Consider the following 16615-nt stretch of genomic DNA (forward strand, 5'->3'; position numbering starts at 1 on the left):
GCACTCAGCCTTCATTATGGTCCAACTCTCACATCCATTTATGACTACTGGAAAAACCACAGCTTTGACTGTATGGACCTTTGTAGCCCTCAGTGATGTCTGCTTCTTAATATACTGTCTAGGGGTGTATAGCTTTTCTTCCAAGCAGCAAGAGTCTTTTAATTTCATGGCTGCAGTCATGGTCCACAGTGATACTGTTGAAGGCTAGCTTGAAGGATTTTGAGCATTACTTTGCTAGCATGTGAAATTAGTGCAATTGCCTGGTAGTTTGAATATTCTTTGGCATTGCCCTTCTTTGGAATTGAAGTGAAAACTGACCTTTTTCAGTCCGGTGGCCAGTGATGAGTTTTCCAAATTTGTTGGCATATTGAGTGCAGCACTTTCACAACATCACCTTTTAGGATTTGAAATAGCTCAACTGGAATTCCATCACCTCCACTAGCTTTGTTTGTACTGATGCTTCCTAAGACCCACTTATTTCACATTCCAGGATGTCTGGCTCTAGTTGAGTAACCACACCATTGTGGTTGTCTGGGTTACTAAGACCTTTTTTGTATAGTTCTTCTGTGTGTTCTTGCCACCTCTTCTTAATATCTTCTGCTTCTGTTAGGTCCATACAATTTCTGTCCTCTATTGTGCCCATCTTTGCATGAAATGTTCCCTTGGTATCTCTAATTTTCTTGAAGAGATCTCTAGTCTTTTCCCATTCTATAGACTTCCTCTTTTTCTTTGCACTGTTCACTTAAGAAGGCTTTCTCATCTCTCCTTGCTATTCTTTGTTACTCTGCATTCAGATACAAATATCTTTCCTTTTCTTCTTTGCCTTTCGATTCTCTTCTTTGCTCAGCTATTTATAAGGCCTCCTCAGACAACCATTTTGACTTGTTGCATTTCTTTTTCTTGCAGATGGGTTTGATCACTGCCTCCTGTACAATGTTACAAACCTCTATTCATAGTACTTCAGGCAGTCTATCAGATCAATCCCTTGAATCTATTTGTCACTTCCACTGTATAATCATAAGGGATTTGATTTAGGTTATACCTGAATGGCCTACGTGATAACAAGCAGACCTATAAAACATGGGAACCAGAGCAGGAGCTCTTTTGCCTGGGGCCCAAGGACATTACAGGTCACCTTTAGTGTAATGAGGTACTGCAGTGTTTAGTAGATTTTGTTTTAAGACCCCATCATCTTTTCTGATCTTTTCCCAATCTTTATGTGATTTCTTTCTTTTCTTTCCTAAGCATCAATTTCTCTTTCTCAAACTCTACTTTTCTCTTTGATTTTTATTTTCTCTCCAGGGAATTTATTTCTTCATATTTCCATGACATAACCAATGCTACATGTCTTCTGAGGTCCCCTTCATTCTGGTCTTCCTGTCCTTTTTCATTGACACATTTTTCAAAGCAGTGGAAAACAAATTTCATTTGTAGTTTATACAAATCTAAAGCTCACTTTGCAACACACTTTGTATGTATTTACTGGGATCTGTCACTTCTTCAAAGTCTTCCAATGCAATCAATCACTTTGCTCCATCTTCTGAAAACTTTTAGTACAATTATATTCACTTTGGTATTGCTTAAGGAGAACAGTTAAATTTAAGGGTTCATTAGGGACCCCCAAGTTCTTTCACACTCTGCAAAGGAGTTAAAAGTCTACTCCTAAAGGCATGAAATCCTGGAGGAGGAAATGGCTACCCAGCAGTCCAGTATTCTTGCCTGGAGAATTTCATGGACAGAGGAGCCTGGTGGGCTACAATCCATGAGGTCACAAAGATTCGGACATGACTGACTGACACACATACACACACACACACAGACTAAGTTATGAAAACTCTGCATTTACAGGTGTTATCACATCACAGTTCTTCACCTCCACCACTCAATGGATCTGCCCTCCTCAGTTTAAGCCTGCTATGTGGTCTCTGAAGATAAAGCTAATCAATACAGAAGTCTTCTATTTTCTTTAGTTGCACATCATGTAGGTCTTTCCAATAAGAAGCAAACAGGATCCCCCAATTCTCAAACATCCAATGGGAGAGAGTGGTCAAAACATAGTCTTGAGTTTTTCTTCATATTGAGTCTGTTCTCTATCCCTCAGACAAAAAGTCTATGCAGAGAGTATGGTTTGAATACTAAAATCTTGCCATTTTACAGTCACTATTCTTTTTGTGTTAGGCATTTCCAAGTATTTATCTTGTTATCATTTTTTCCTTAAAAAGTAAAAAAAGGTTTTATTGTAGTCTGGCTGCAGGAGATCTTACTTTGTATAAAATATACCCATTACTCTAATTAATTTTATACCTATTAGAATGTGAAAGAATGATCCACTTTGAATTTGACCTGATGTATTTCTGGGTGATGAAGTTTTAATCTTGGTTCTGTTGATTTTAAGTGTTTATCCTGAGGTCATGCCTTTAGCCCATATACTCTTCTGGTCCTAGAATTATTTTGCATAAACATATTTATTTTATATAAAAATATTTAAAAGAACTTGTTTTCAAATGTTTGTATTTTGTTCTTTCTCTCACTTTGCACTGAATTCCAAAATTATTATCTATTTATCATTAATCCTTTAATATATCTACATTTTATAGTTTAGTCATATATAATTAAAATACATTAATTAATAAAGTTTGTAGTAGCTTAAATGCACTAGAAAAAAATAATATAAAATTAAAATAAATATTAGACTAGAGCAAAAATGTTTCAATGATTTCTAGGGATTTTACCAAAGTAATTATTTTTTCTGTATAAAGTAGAACTTAGTGAAATATAGTCCAAAGGAAATTTTAATATCTTAATTAATATCATAGGCCACTGAAGTATTATATACCAACATTACCTTTAAAGTTTTTAACTAAAAAAATGTTTGAACTTTTGAATTGTCATATATTTTCTTTGCCATCTGATTATGTCAGTGATTAAATAAGCCTGATGATTCTGAAGACATCTTAAAATCTTCACAAAATAATTGTAAAGTATGTAATTCACAATCATTTTGTTGACAAAACACTATTTCCAAGTATAATAGGCAATAATCTATCTCTTTATTCTCAAGGTGGACAGAACAGTCTCACAGAGGCAGGAGAGAACTTAAAGGAGTGTGGAGCATGTATCATCTGAAAACATAATTTCCCTTTCACCGATACTCCCAAATACAGTTGAAAATCACTAGTGTTCTTGCAATTTTGTCGGTGTACTTTACAACTTTTCCATTTTTATTTACTCATTTTTATTTTTTGGCTGTGCTGGATCTTCATTGCAGTGTGGAGGCTCTTCATTGTGGCTCGCTGGTTTCCCTAGTTGCGGTGTCTTAATTCCTGGTGTATGGAGCCAATGATTGAACCCTTGTCTCCTGCATTGGAGGGTGGATTCTTTACCACTGGACCAGCAGGGAAGTTCCACTTTGCAACTTTTTTTTTTTTTTTAAGCAATGATTGAAATTCTCTTAAAACCCCAACTGTTCAAGTAAAATTGCCTGAATTTGAACTTCATATTCAGATATGTGATAAGGGTGATAGTGACCCTTTTTTGAAGATACAGGTAACACATTCTTTCACTGATAGGAGTAAACTCTAGGGAGAAACCAATATTTTACCAAAGTTACCTATCCTTCAAAATGTAGCCTGTATGGCTCAGAATAAAACACATTATAAAAAATAAGCATTTTACATATTCCTTGGCTTAAGAAAAGCTTTGACTCACATAAGTGGTCTGAATCCATTGGTTCCATCTGATCTTGAAAGCCCATTATTTGTCTTGCTGACGCCTCCAAGCTCATGTTCTAGTGCATGGCAATTCTGTGAGGACAATAATTAAATAACAGCTTAAAATGAATTAATTTAAGCCCTAAATCAAGCCATTTAGTTTTTAAGCATTGGAGATCATATTGACATAAATGAAATTTAGAAATTTCATCTGTTAAAAAAAAAACATGTAAAATAAACTTTAGAAAATATACTGACCTGTATCAGGGAGTTGACATGGTCAGTGCTCTCTTTTAGGCCTAAACTGTCCACTTACAGGCAGGTAAACAGAAGACAAACTAAAACACTCAGATGTTAGAGTATCATTTCCTGTATTATTGTTATGCGTTGCCAAGTATATGCATGTAATGTATTCTCAGAGTTTCTAAAACTCTTTTTTTTGCCCCCTTCTAACTTGCAGTGTGGATTTTGAAATTAAATTTTAGGTGGACAATCTATTATACGGATTGAAAACATTGGTTTTAATGCAATGCAAGCCTGGGTTTCAGAATCACATTGTTACCAATTATTAGTTTTATACCCTTGGATAAGTAAAATTTTTCCTTTTCCCCATTTCTAGATTAAGGATATCAACACCAGCATCACAGGTTTGTTTAGTATTAAGTAAGATAATAAAGAGTAGAGATCCTTGCTCATGGTAAGGACTCAATGAGTGGTACTTATTTTATTATCTCTGCAGACTTTTTCTAGAAATGAAAATAAAAGAAAACAAATGAACAACAGAATGTCAGTTATATTGCAAAATATACTAAGCTAAAATCAGAAAATAAGGTCCTAGTTTTGACTCTCATTAATAAGAACTTACAGGTTCACTCACTGACTATAGAAATCGATAAAACTAGGCTTTGTTCTCTCATTTATAGAAGAAGATGATGATATTTGAGTCCTAAACTCAGTGAAGTTTAGAGGATAGTCAAATAACATGTTGGAAGTTATGTTGAAAAGCATCTATTAATGTATCCATCACATTCAGTCTCAAGCACAAAAATGTTTAGAATTGATGTGAAACCAGTTGTTAACAGTATTTTAAATATATGAAATAGTATATACTCATGAAAGAACATAGTGTAATATATATAAAGTTTAAATTGTAAAGATAAAATTATAAGAGCATCCAACCACAAAAACAGAGCATTACTGTTGCAGCTTCCTATGTGCACTGTTTCAATAACCCCCTCCTGGCTCCTGCCAGAGATAAGATGCAGCAGAGTTTTGGTTTTATGTTTATTGTTATCTTGTGCATATATTTATTACAATGAGTAATACATTTAACAATTTATTAAAATGATAAAACACTTTGGGCAGTCTCTGTGACTTTAAAGAAACTGCTTTATTGTGATATAATTCTAGTAGTATAAAATTCACCTATTTAAAATGTGCAATTCAATAGTTTTTAGTATAGTCAAACTAGTGCCACCATGGACACAACCTAATTTTAGAGCACTTTAATCACTCCCCAAAGAAACCCTGTACTCACCAGCAGTTGTTCCCCATACCTCCTCAGAGCTCCTGCTCTGTGCAATCACTATTCCATCTTCTGTGTGACTTGATTTTACTCATTATTATGTTTATGAAATGTATCCCTGTTGATGCAAGTAATATTAATTTATTTTCATTGTTTATTTTGTCTGCTTAATCTATTAGCTACTTAGAGAGATGTATTAAAATCTCCACCAATCATGATTGACTTTTCAGTTTTGAAGCCACATTATTAAGGACATACACATTTAGAATGATTAGATTCCTGGTGATTTAAGTTTTATTTTCACATAGAGATCAATATCTCTTGAAGTACCTTTTGCTTTAAATCTTAATTTATTTTCTATTAATAGAGCTATATCAGCTTTTTCCTGATTAATGTTTGCATATATGTTTTCAACACTTTTACTTATGATTTAGATGTGTTTTTATAAAGAGTATATTGGATGTACTTACCTAATTTTGAAAAACACATTTATTTTGAAAGAGTTTAAGAGTACAGGTTTAATCATGCTATAGGTGTATACATTTGGGTGTATGTGGATCTATGTATATTTATATCAGGTTTTCTAGTCTGGTTTATACTGGCATAGCTGGTCAATAGGGAGCACAATAAAAAGGTTTCATTCTTTTGGGTAGGTGATGTATTAGCCTTTGCTAAGAATATTTTTATATCTCATCAAAGCAGATGTCTAATCAAAGGAGAGCTAATGGTATTAGTTTAATTCATTTCCCAATTTAATCTCAAGATGGAAACCCTGAATATAAATGTTTCACAAACTGGAAGTAACACAATTTCTAGTGCTTCCTGTAGACCTTGGAACAGTACTAGGAAACAAATTTAAGCTGTCGAGGCAACATTTTAGAGGCAAAATATGTGGGTGCTAGAGGCCAAGTGTGTATATTAATAATACAAACATATTTGACTATATATGCTATTTTAAGTTAAGATGTCACAGACTTCTGAGCAAAACTCTATGTAAATAAAAATGGAATTTTCAGAAAACAAGTGGGAATATACACTCTTAGTAGACTTAAAATTAAGAATCATTTATCAAAGAAATTTAGTTCAAATTGCATCACTGAAGAATAATTACTACCAGGAAGAAAGTTATAGAATCAGATAGATCTGGATTAAGAGTTTGGATTCACGGTTTTTCACTCTTTGGACATTGTTGGCTTCTTTCCAAATCTGTAAAATGGAGAAAATAAGGATATTTATCTCATCAGTTTCAAATTTTTATTTTCTAAAAAAATACTCTTTCAGTATTATTACAAAATTTATTGAGTATTAATTCTGTGCCAAATATGATACTAAATGTTTGTCTTGAGTTATTGGATTTAATCTCACCCAAAGTCATGGGTATGTACCAGTATTGTCCCCATTATTTAGATGAAGCAGTAGATCTATGACCGAAACTCTAGTCTAATTTTTTAAAGCTATCCAGTGCTATCTCACAGTCCTATATAATATCCTGGTTTTCTTCCTACTCCTATTTAACTCTTTTTATTAAATTTTATTTTTTCCATTATTTTCCAAATCTTACCCCTTTAGGTTATTACAGAATATGAGTAGAGCTCCCTGTGCTCATTAATCCCTTATGAGTTTCAAATATAGCAGTGTATACATGTTAATCCCAAACTCCTTGTCTAACCCTCCCCTCCACCCTTCCCTGCTGGTAATCAAAATTTATTCTTTAAGTCTGTGAGTCTGTTTCTATTTCACAGATAAGTTCATTTGTATTATTATTATTATTATTATTATTTTAGTTTCCACATATAAGTTATTGATCATGTGATATTTGTCTTTCTCTGTCTGACTTACTTCACTTAGAATGATAATCACCAGTTCCATCCATGTTGCTGAAATCAGCATTATTTCATCTTTTTTTTATGTCTGAGTCATATTCCATTGTATATATGTACCACATCTTCTTTATCCATTCAAGGCAATCTACAGATTCAGTGCAATCCCTATCAAATTACCAATGATATTTTTCACAGAACAAAAAAATCTTAAAATTTATGAGACTTCAAATAGTCAAAGCTATCTTGAGAAAGAAAAACAGAGCTGGAGGAATCAGGTGCCTTGACTTCAGACTATACCACAAAGCTGCAGTGATCAAAACAGTGTTGTACTGGTGCTAAAAGAATGAAATATAGATCAATGGAACGGAATAGAAAGCCTAGAAAGGAACCCATGCTCCTCCCGTCAATTAATCTACACAAAGAAGGTAAGACTATACAGTGGAGGAAAGATAGTCTCTTCAATAAACAGTGCTGGGAAAACTGGACAGCTACATGTAAAAGAACGGAATTAGAACACTCTAATTGTAACACCACACACAAAAATAAACTCAAATTGGATTAGAGATCTAAATGTAAGACTGGATACCATGAACTCTTTACTTTTAATTCTTCTCATAGCTTCTTTTTTACCTGCTAACTATAAACACTGTCTAAACTCCCAGCCCTATCCTCTTCTTTCTCCTTAGCTTATGATCTTATCTACATCCATGTCTTCATTCATTATTCTTCATTGTTCTTAGATTTATATTTCCAGCCTTGAGGGCTCTCCTGTGTTTCAGATTCTTATATTCAACTACCTGCCAAATAGAACTACCTTGATGTCTTCACACACTTCAAAGTCAGAACTCATTTCATCTTTCCTCAAAAGAATACTCCTTCTTCGGGCTAGGGTATTGTTATTCTCCTAATTACTTGAGTACCAACCTAAGAAACGTCTTATACTTGTTTTTCTTCATGACTAACACTCAGTCATTTGTTAGCCTTCCTTTATAGCCACCACTGATGTGTCTCTCCTGTTTCTCCTCCACTTCCTACTTCTTCATCTATTCTGGATTATAACATCATTACCTGGGTTATCCTCAGTAGCTCTTGACTTCTCTCCCTTGTCTATTAACTTCTTTTGATCCAATCAACATATAACTTCCAGATGGATTTATCCTAAAGCCCATCTCTAAGCATTTAGAAAAATAATGAAAGCAACCCACGGACATTACAAGGTCCTTTTACCTACAAACTTTTGATCAATATTTTAAGATGACTCTTTTAAACCATCAAGACCATTCATGATTTGATTCAAGCTCATCTTTCTAGGTTAGTCTTTCACAAACTGTTTTTATAAGTAGCCCATTCAGCTGTTAAACTAGACTGCTTCCAATTTTTAAACATATTAAAAAAAAAATGTGTCACATGTTTTTCTAATTCTGCTCTCTCTCTCCCTCTTTCTCCATTACCTAGCCTTACCCAAATAAATATCTGACACTATTACCTGCTTTCTAAGAGGAATTTATACATATTTTATAGAATATAGTAGAGTTTACTTAATTTGTTTTGTATGGTCATGTCATCTCATGTATTAAACTGTGATGGAGAAGAGAACATGTAATGAGTACCCCCAATGGAGCTAGCACACTGTCTTCTCAAGAGCTGTGTATGACAGCATTAACTTCATTTTATGGAGACATAGGTCCAGAAAAGTTAGTAACCACAGGTGTTTTGATTTCTACTTTGATGAAATTCTGATAAAATTTAATCTCAAGTCTGAAGTTTCATGTATTGAAAGAAGAATGATTCCTTAATTCTTGCCACAACACACTTGTTTCTTATTTGAATTTTTGTCATGAATACATCTGTAGTGGTGAGATTGAACTGTGGCTGAAAATGTGCACATTTGACTTTGTTCTAATTTTTCTGTCATTACTGAGGAGCAACTTCTTGCCCTTTTATACAATTCTAAACTCACTGAAGAAGATAGTTACAGTTATGTAAACATCACTTTGATGTTTTATATTTTGTAGGAAAGCACCTTTACATGAAGCCTATAGCATAGTTGAGTTCCTAGAGACAAAGGAAAGAGACTTTCCCAGAGAAAACACTGAGCTTCAAATTCACCATTGAGAAGTCTGCATAATTCTTAGGGGTCTCTGTGAAGAGTGTAGATGCTATTTGATGAAAAGCATAGAACCCCATGTTTATTCATTGGCTAACCGGTGAAAAGATGGGTCAACATTTGAATAAAAGGAAGAGGGGTTCTGTACTTGACTTTTTTTATAATCTATGTGCAGGATCACCCTGGATCATTACACAGTATAGGAATCAAAATAGATAACCCTGACAAATAGCAATTTCTATATATCTTGGTAAATTATTATGAATGGAGGTATATTGTGCAGATATAAGTGATTTAGAGATGGATTATATAAATCTATTTCATAATTTAGAAAGAACAAGTTCAGGAAAATTAAGCTTTTGCAACAAATACTTAGATACTCAACATGGTACAATATTTATCTCAAATTATAGTTACAATACTATCAGTCTTGTTGACATATTAATGATAAATTATACAAGTAATTTTTATATATCATGTAGAGATTGTTTCTATGATATTTTTAGAATTTAAATGTCAATGGTTATGGTAGCTTTAAGCAAGCATGGGCTGCTGATGCTGGCACAGAAATACTGATAATTAAAATCTCATCATAGTATAAGGTTTACTGTTCCTATCATCATTTAGGAAAAAAGTTAAATGATTTAATGTTCACTGAAATTGTTTCTTTATTCTTTATTATTTTCCTGAAACAGCATAGTATATGATTCAAAAACACAAAGAGAACAAAAAACTCTATTTAACTGACTGTTGCTGACATTTTGCCTTTTCTCAGAAGGCAGACTCAATTAAGAACAACTCAAAGGCAGTTTTGGTGAGCACTTTGTCCATGAATAAAGACATCCCAATAAGTTAGCAATTTTATGTTTTATAGTTGCTCCTGAGAAGAAAAATCCAAGGTGATATTTGTGTTTATTATATACTTATGAAAGAGTACAGTGCTTAGTCACTTAGTTGTGTCCGACTCTTTGCGACCCCATGGGCTGTAGCCTGACAGACTCCTCTGTCCTTGGAGATTCTCCAGGCAAGAATACTGGTGTGGGATACCATGCCCTCCTCCAGGGTATATTCTCAACCCAGGGATCGAACCCAGGTCTCCTGCATTGCAGGCAGATTCTTAACCATCTGAGCACCAGGGAAGCCCAGGAATACTGGAGTGGGAAGCCTATCCCTTCTCCAGGAGATTTTCCCAACCCAGGAATTGAACCAAGGCCTAATAGGGAGTCATGAACCATGTGGAACTGATACAGCCTTGAATGAGATTAATTATTACTGTGCATTCATATATGTGCTGAATCAGTTTTAAAATGAGAAAACCCCATAGAAAGAAAAGACATTCTTTTCTGAAGCTGTTAGAAGGTAAGTTGAAAAGACTGATAAAGAAACTTCTATCAGTGATTCTTTCTCATTCTTATTTTTTCCCTGAGTTACTTCATTCTTAACCATGACTTCAACTATTACTTATACCCTGATATTCCTAAAATTCCAACAAAGATTTCAAATCATGCTCTATCTGAACTCCAAGATAAGACAATATCCAGCTTCAGACATACCTCCTTTTATTGTACTTCATTTTATTGCATCACACAAATGGTGCATTTGTTTTGCAAATTGAAGGTTGTGATGCCCCTGCATTGTCAAATGATGGCTAGCAGTCTTTAGCAGTATTTTTAATTAATATATGTATATTATTTTAGACATAATGTTATTGTACATTCAATAGACTATAGTATAGTATAAGAATAACTTTGATATGCTCTTTTGGAAAACCAAAAATATTTTTTGTGGCTCACTTTGTTGCAATAGTCACTGTATTGGGATTGTCTGGAACTGAACCCACAATATTGTTGAGGTATGCCTGTATTGTATTAGTTATCTATTGCTGTGTAATGGATTACCAAAAACTTAATGGCACAAAAAACAAGAAGCTCTTACTAATCTCACATTTTCTGGAAGTCGGAAATCTGGGCCTAACTTAGCTGGGTCTTCTGACTGAGGGTCTCTTGCAGACAAGAAGGTTGTAATTAGGTGTAAGCCTTGACTGTGGTCTCATCTAAAGGCTCAACTGAAGGAGGTTTGGCTTCTAAAAGCACTACGGGATTCACTTCCATGAAACTATTGACCTGAGGCCTCTTTTAGGTCTTGCCCCATAGGCCTCTCCTTTGGGAAGCTCACCATTTGGCAGCCGGCTTGCCACAGAGCAAGATTGTAGAGGAGAGCGAGCAAGCAAGGTACTCTTATTATAATTTTGAAAATGTCAACACGTTACTTTTGCCATATTCTCTTCAATAGAAGCAAATCATTTGGCTCAGTCCTTTTTTTAAATTAATGTTTTTGTCTGTAGGGTGGGCTGATACAAGCTTATATTATTAGTTGAGAGATCCAGGAGCCAGAAAATGGGAAGGGACCATAGCTGATATGTGTAATTCCAGGGGACTTCATGTTCAGTGAATTCTTGTCTGGAAGATCAAATATCTAGTGTCTCTGTCTGGCCTGGCCTTTTTATCCCCTAATGTGTGGCATGATGATATCTGGCGTCCTTACCGATGTTGCTTTCACTACCATTTCAGGTTGAAGCCCAGTGTCCTTCCATTAATGCCCTGCTCTCTTTCCACTAGGTGAGGTTTATAGAACCTGTCTGCCCAGCAAACTGCAGTGCAATTCCAGTGGGGAAAAAACCAGGAAGAGTGGATCCAATTTGTACTAAGATGTTCTCTCAATTCCAGTTCTTATATTTTAAAATTATAGGGCTCAAAATCACCTCTTGTTGCTTCCTTCAGTCCTCAAACAAAGGAGTTATGACATCTTTTGATACAAATTGCAATATAACATTATAGCTATTTTTTCACCTATTTTTTTGAAATATGGGTGATATTTTCAAGTTCCAATTCCTATTTTATGTTATATTGAAAATTCCCTTTGTGGTCTGGAACAGGTTGGAGGTAAGCTGAATTAGGAGTCTGGGGTGACCTGTTTATTTTACAGTTTTTTTTTTTAAAAAACTACTTTCTCTTACCTTGACAACAAAAGTGATTTCATTATACAATACATTCTATTATGGGTTTAATAACATCTTGAAAAATTTTTCTGTCAAAAACAATTATTTTCAAGTTCCTCCTCCTTCAAACATTTATTTGTTCTTCCCAAAGAACTCTAGTAGATTAGTAAGAACTAACATTGCTTCGAGATCAGAAGATTGTGTTTCAAAAAAGAGCACTATACCTATAACTTCACTGCTTTGGAGGTAAAGTTAATTTAATAGTGTGTGAGTGAAAGTCACTCAGTCGTGTCCTACTCTGTGACCCCATGAACTAACAGTCCATGGAATTCTCCAGGCCAAAATACTGGAGTCTGTAGCCTTTCCCTTCTCCAGAGGATCTTCTCAACCCAGGGATCAAACCGGTGTCTCCTGCTTTGCAGGCGGATTCTTTACCAACTGAACTATCAGGCGAGCCCTAACAGTGAGTGGTCTGTTGCTTTTTCTGAAACTTTCTCAGAGTTGGGGAACATCTTGGTAAGCCTCCAATTCTCAGAAAGTTGCTACTTGGCTGTGTACAATAATCACGTTTTATACATATGTACTTATGGTTTTTCCAAAATTTTGGTTAGAAATCCAGTTTTTTTGTGCTTTATCTGCTAAAAGATTATACAAGATGGTAATGCTCAAATAAATGTACTGAGCATTTTTCAATGCTTAAAATTTTTTTCAATGAGTGCCAAAACAGTGTTTATAGAGTCTTTGCTATTTCCTTGTCATTTTTCAGTATAAATTTGGTATCATAAAGACCAAATGGCCCCAATGGTTTCAGCTTTCTATTTATTTAAAGAATCTTTTCATAGACTGTATTTCACATGGTAAGTAGCAGCTAGAGGTGCCTAAATGTTCACATTCATCTTGCTATCCTTACTTATAAAAGTTTCTTTAGATAGCTAGAGCCACTCTTTTCATTTTTTCCCTATTAAATGCTTAACTTTAACTTTGGTAGTATTCTCTTTTCTGAAATTGAGTAAACATGTCATGGATATCAATTACATCAAGATCTTCACTTGCTGCAAACTATTACAAACATTGATTTTGCTTTTATGCCTCTAGTATATGTCTAAAAGCATTTGTCTATATTCCTGGCTTGGCATTTCTGCCACTTCCTATACTTGTCAGTTGTCTGAGCCATTTAGTAGATTACTTTGCTGTCCCCGTTTTTCTCAAGTACATCATCAACTTGCAACAGACAACCTCTGCAAGTCTAGTTGTCAGTCTGAGTGCTTCTGCTGTTCTGCATTCATCCTTTACCACATTATTATACAAAAATATACAAATCATTTTTGCCAACATTTTATATTTTAGTGCCAACTGATTGGTTACATGTCTATTCATACTCTCTGTCTCTTTTTTTCCCCTTCAGTGAGTACTTCTGTTTATTAAGGAACATTTCTGTGGCTTAGGTCAAACTTCAAGTGGGTTCTCAGCACTTTCAGGTTAATATCCACCACATTCCCCTGTCAATTCCCTCTAACATTCTTAAAGCGGACTCAGCTGATAACTTGGCTTTTTATTTCACTGAGAATATGCAATCAATGGGAAAAAGACTTTATTCTTCTGCTAGCAAATTTACCATAGACATACCCGTGTATCTGAATATCCTGTGTCCTCATGCAATAAAGCATCCAATAGTCTTATTCTTATTGAGGGCAGTATTATTAAGTATTTGATCTCTTTCAATTTCTTCTATACAAGGACTTTTGCTCTTGCAGGTATATTACCTCTTTTCTGCATCATCAAAATTTTCCTATTAAAGAATTATTCCCACTGACTTATAAACACAATATTTTTCATGTACAACAAACAACATATACACAATTAATTCAAGGATGGTTACTGTCATTTTTCAATTATTCCAATTTTACTTCAATAAGACATTAAATATGCTACCAACATATATGCATTAAAAATGTCACTTAATGGAATCTCATGGCCCCAACTTTTTCCTATGCACTGTATATAGAAATTCTAAACATAGATCCTACTTTGTTAAAAGGCAAATATCAGATTGGCAAAGAACATATTTATATTAATTATTAGGTTATCACTAAAAGAAAATATATGGAAAATTCAGACAATTTCTAGATTTCTAAATCTAGGACAAGAGCTTGCGAAGCATTTCAAAAGAGGGTGGGAATTAACTACAAAGCTTGGGTCATCAACAAATCTGAATTTATTTGCCCTAAGTGCCCTTGAAGTGCATGGATATAGAGAAAGAGGACTGTTCATGGCTTTGCATATTCAGGAGCCAGCCAAATGTTCTTATATATTTTCCCTATCAATGCTTAGTGTTAAAATGACTCTTTTATATGTCTTTAAGTTGTGATTGTCACTAACAAATATAACATGGCTACTCAAATGGAATCGGACTTTATGATCACTCCACTAAGTACAGCAGTCAGTATGGGATAATAATAGATAAAGCAGAGAAAACAAACTGCAACACTCAGGAGGCCGAGCGCATCCAGGCTTTGTGTCCTTTGCCAAATTGTTTTTGTGCTTTGCAAAATTGTTTTCCTTTTCTACAGACTGACAGTGTTGGATTAGATGATCCATATGCTCTCTTTCGCTCTGAAACTCAAGGAATATATTTTTTTTTGGCCAATAATAATGAAAACTAACCTTCATTTTGAGTTCTTCCTAGGTACATTTCAGAGTACCATTTTAAGTACTTAATATAGATTATGTAATTTAATCCTCACAACAACCCTCTGAATTTTGGTTCAATTAATATCACAAAGACACTGACAATTAAAAGGCTAATTAAAATGCTCAGAGGCTCTCCGTTGCTAAGTGGTGGAGCTGAGGCTTATACCCTGGACATCTGATACAAAAGCTGAAATCTCTTAACCATCTCACAGAACTACCTCTCCCAAGAGTTGGCAGAATTGTAGAATGAACTATAATATAAGTGGAATGAAATGCTGTTTAGTGAATACTTGTGGTGGGATTAAATTCTGAGATTTTATAAACCTGGTAACATCCTTACTCTTACTCCTAAGAGACAAGCATTGCTTCACGGCAACGATTACACAGACTAAAGAGAACAATGAGCGTCTCTTTTGGCTTCTGAATATCTAAATTCACTTTTTAAACTATAATCAGTTAATTAGTTTTTTAGTTAGACTTTTGTGATATGTAAAAGCCAGGATTTTAAAATTTTAAAAAATTAGGTTCCTAGGAGTATTGAAAGGAAGTTCATGTTTTCATTAGTGGACTTAAAAGGACAAGCAGAACAAATCTACACCTTATTCAGAAATCAGGAGGTAGAGTAGCCTAGAGAGAGAGAAGAGTCAGAAAGGAATAGAGCTAGGCAGAGGAAAAGGGATCAATGACCTATTCTGGGTCTGAAAATCTTGGAGAAGGGATGCAGTGACAGAAGCAACTGATAACTCTTCTAAGGAACTAGAGAGTAGTGGAGAAGTAGGTCGATTTTTTTGGCTGGAACCCTGGAAATGTCAGCCTCTCAGAAGATCTTCATGGCGTGGGAAGAATCTGTGAAATGAATATCTAGAGTGAATATGCCTCTATAGAAGAACCCGGGGGTGAGGGCAAACTCAACAAATTTCTGAACTGGGTCAATATGGAAGAATAGTGCATTTTTTTCCCTAAGCTGTCATAGAATGTGTGGAAGTTAGGTAAGAGGGACTTTAATTTTAGAGTAGTCCACTGGCTCAGTGTTAAAGAATCCACCTGCCAATGCAGGAGACACAGGTTCAATCTCAGGATTGGGAAGATCCCCTGGAGGAGGGAATGGCAACCCACTCCAGCCTTGTTGTCTAGAAAATCCCATAGAGCAGAGGAGCCTGGCGGGCTAGAGTCCATGGGATCTCAAAGAGACTGACAAGACTGAGTGACTGTCTATGCAAGTCTCAAGTTAAGGATAAGCAGAACACAGAGTAAAGTGGCATCAAAGACAGAGGCAAGGAAAGGTGGGTGGTAATAGCCTGATGTCAGAAGAAATAGAAAAGTCTCAGTCAATACGGAGGAGGTTATAGAATAACAAGTTACCAACTTTCCAGTTACCATGTAAGTTGTTGTTATCCTTTTTAAGTTGATAAGTTGTGGGTTACTGGAGTGGGTTGTCATTTCCTTCTTCAGGGGACCTTCCTGACCCAGGAATCAAACCCATGTCTCCTGCATTGGCAGGCAGATTCTTTGTCACTGAGCTACCCAGAAAGCCCCACCATGTAAGTACCTAAGGAAATTGTGTCTCAGAGAAAAGAGGAAGGGATATCAGATCTTGAAGTGACAGCAACAATCTTGAATTGACCGAAAATCTTTTGTGATTGAATTAAATATATTATGTTTGAGAAACTGACTAGGAAAACCTGGAGTTAACTGAATTAAGTTTTCCATCATCATGTAAAAGACAGGCTTGAAATATTAATAGAAACCAAGTTCAGTTTG

The sequence above is a fragment of the Odocoileus virginianus genome, chromosome 21 (genome assembly GCF_023699985.2).
Source record: "Odocoileus virginianus isolate 20LAN1187 ecotype Illinois chromosome 21, Ovbor_1.2, whole genome shotgun sequence".
NCBI lineage: Eukaryota > Metazoa > Chordata > Mammalia > Artiodactyla > Cervidae > Odocoileus > Odocoileus virginianus.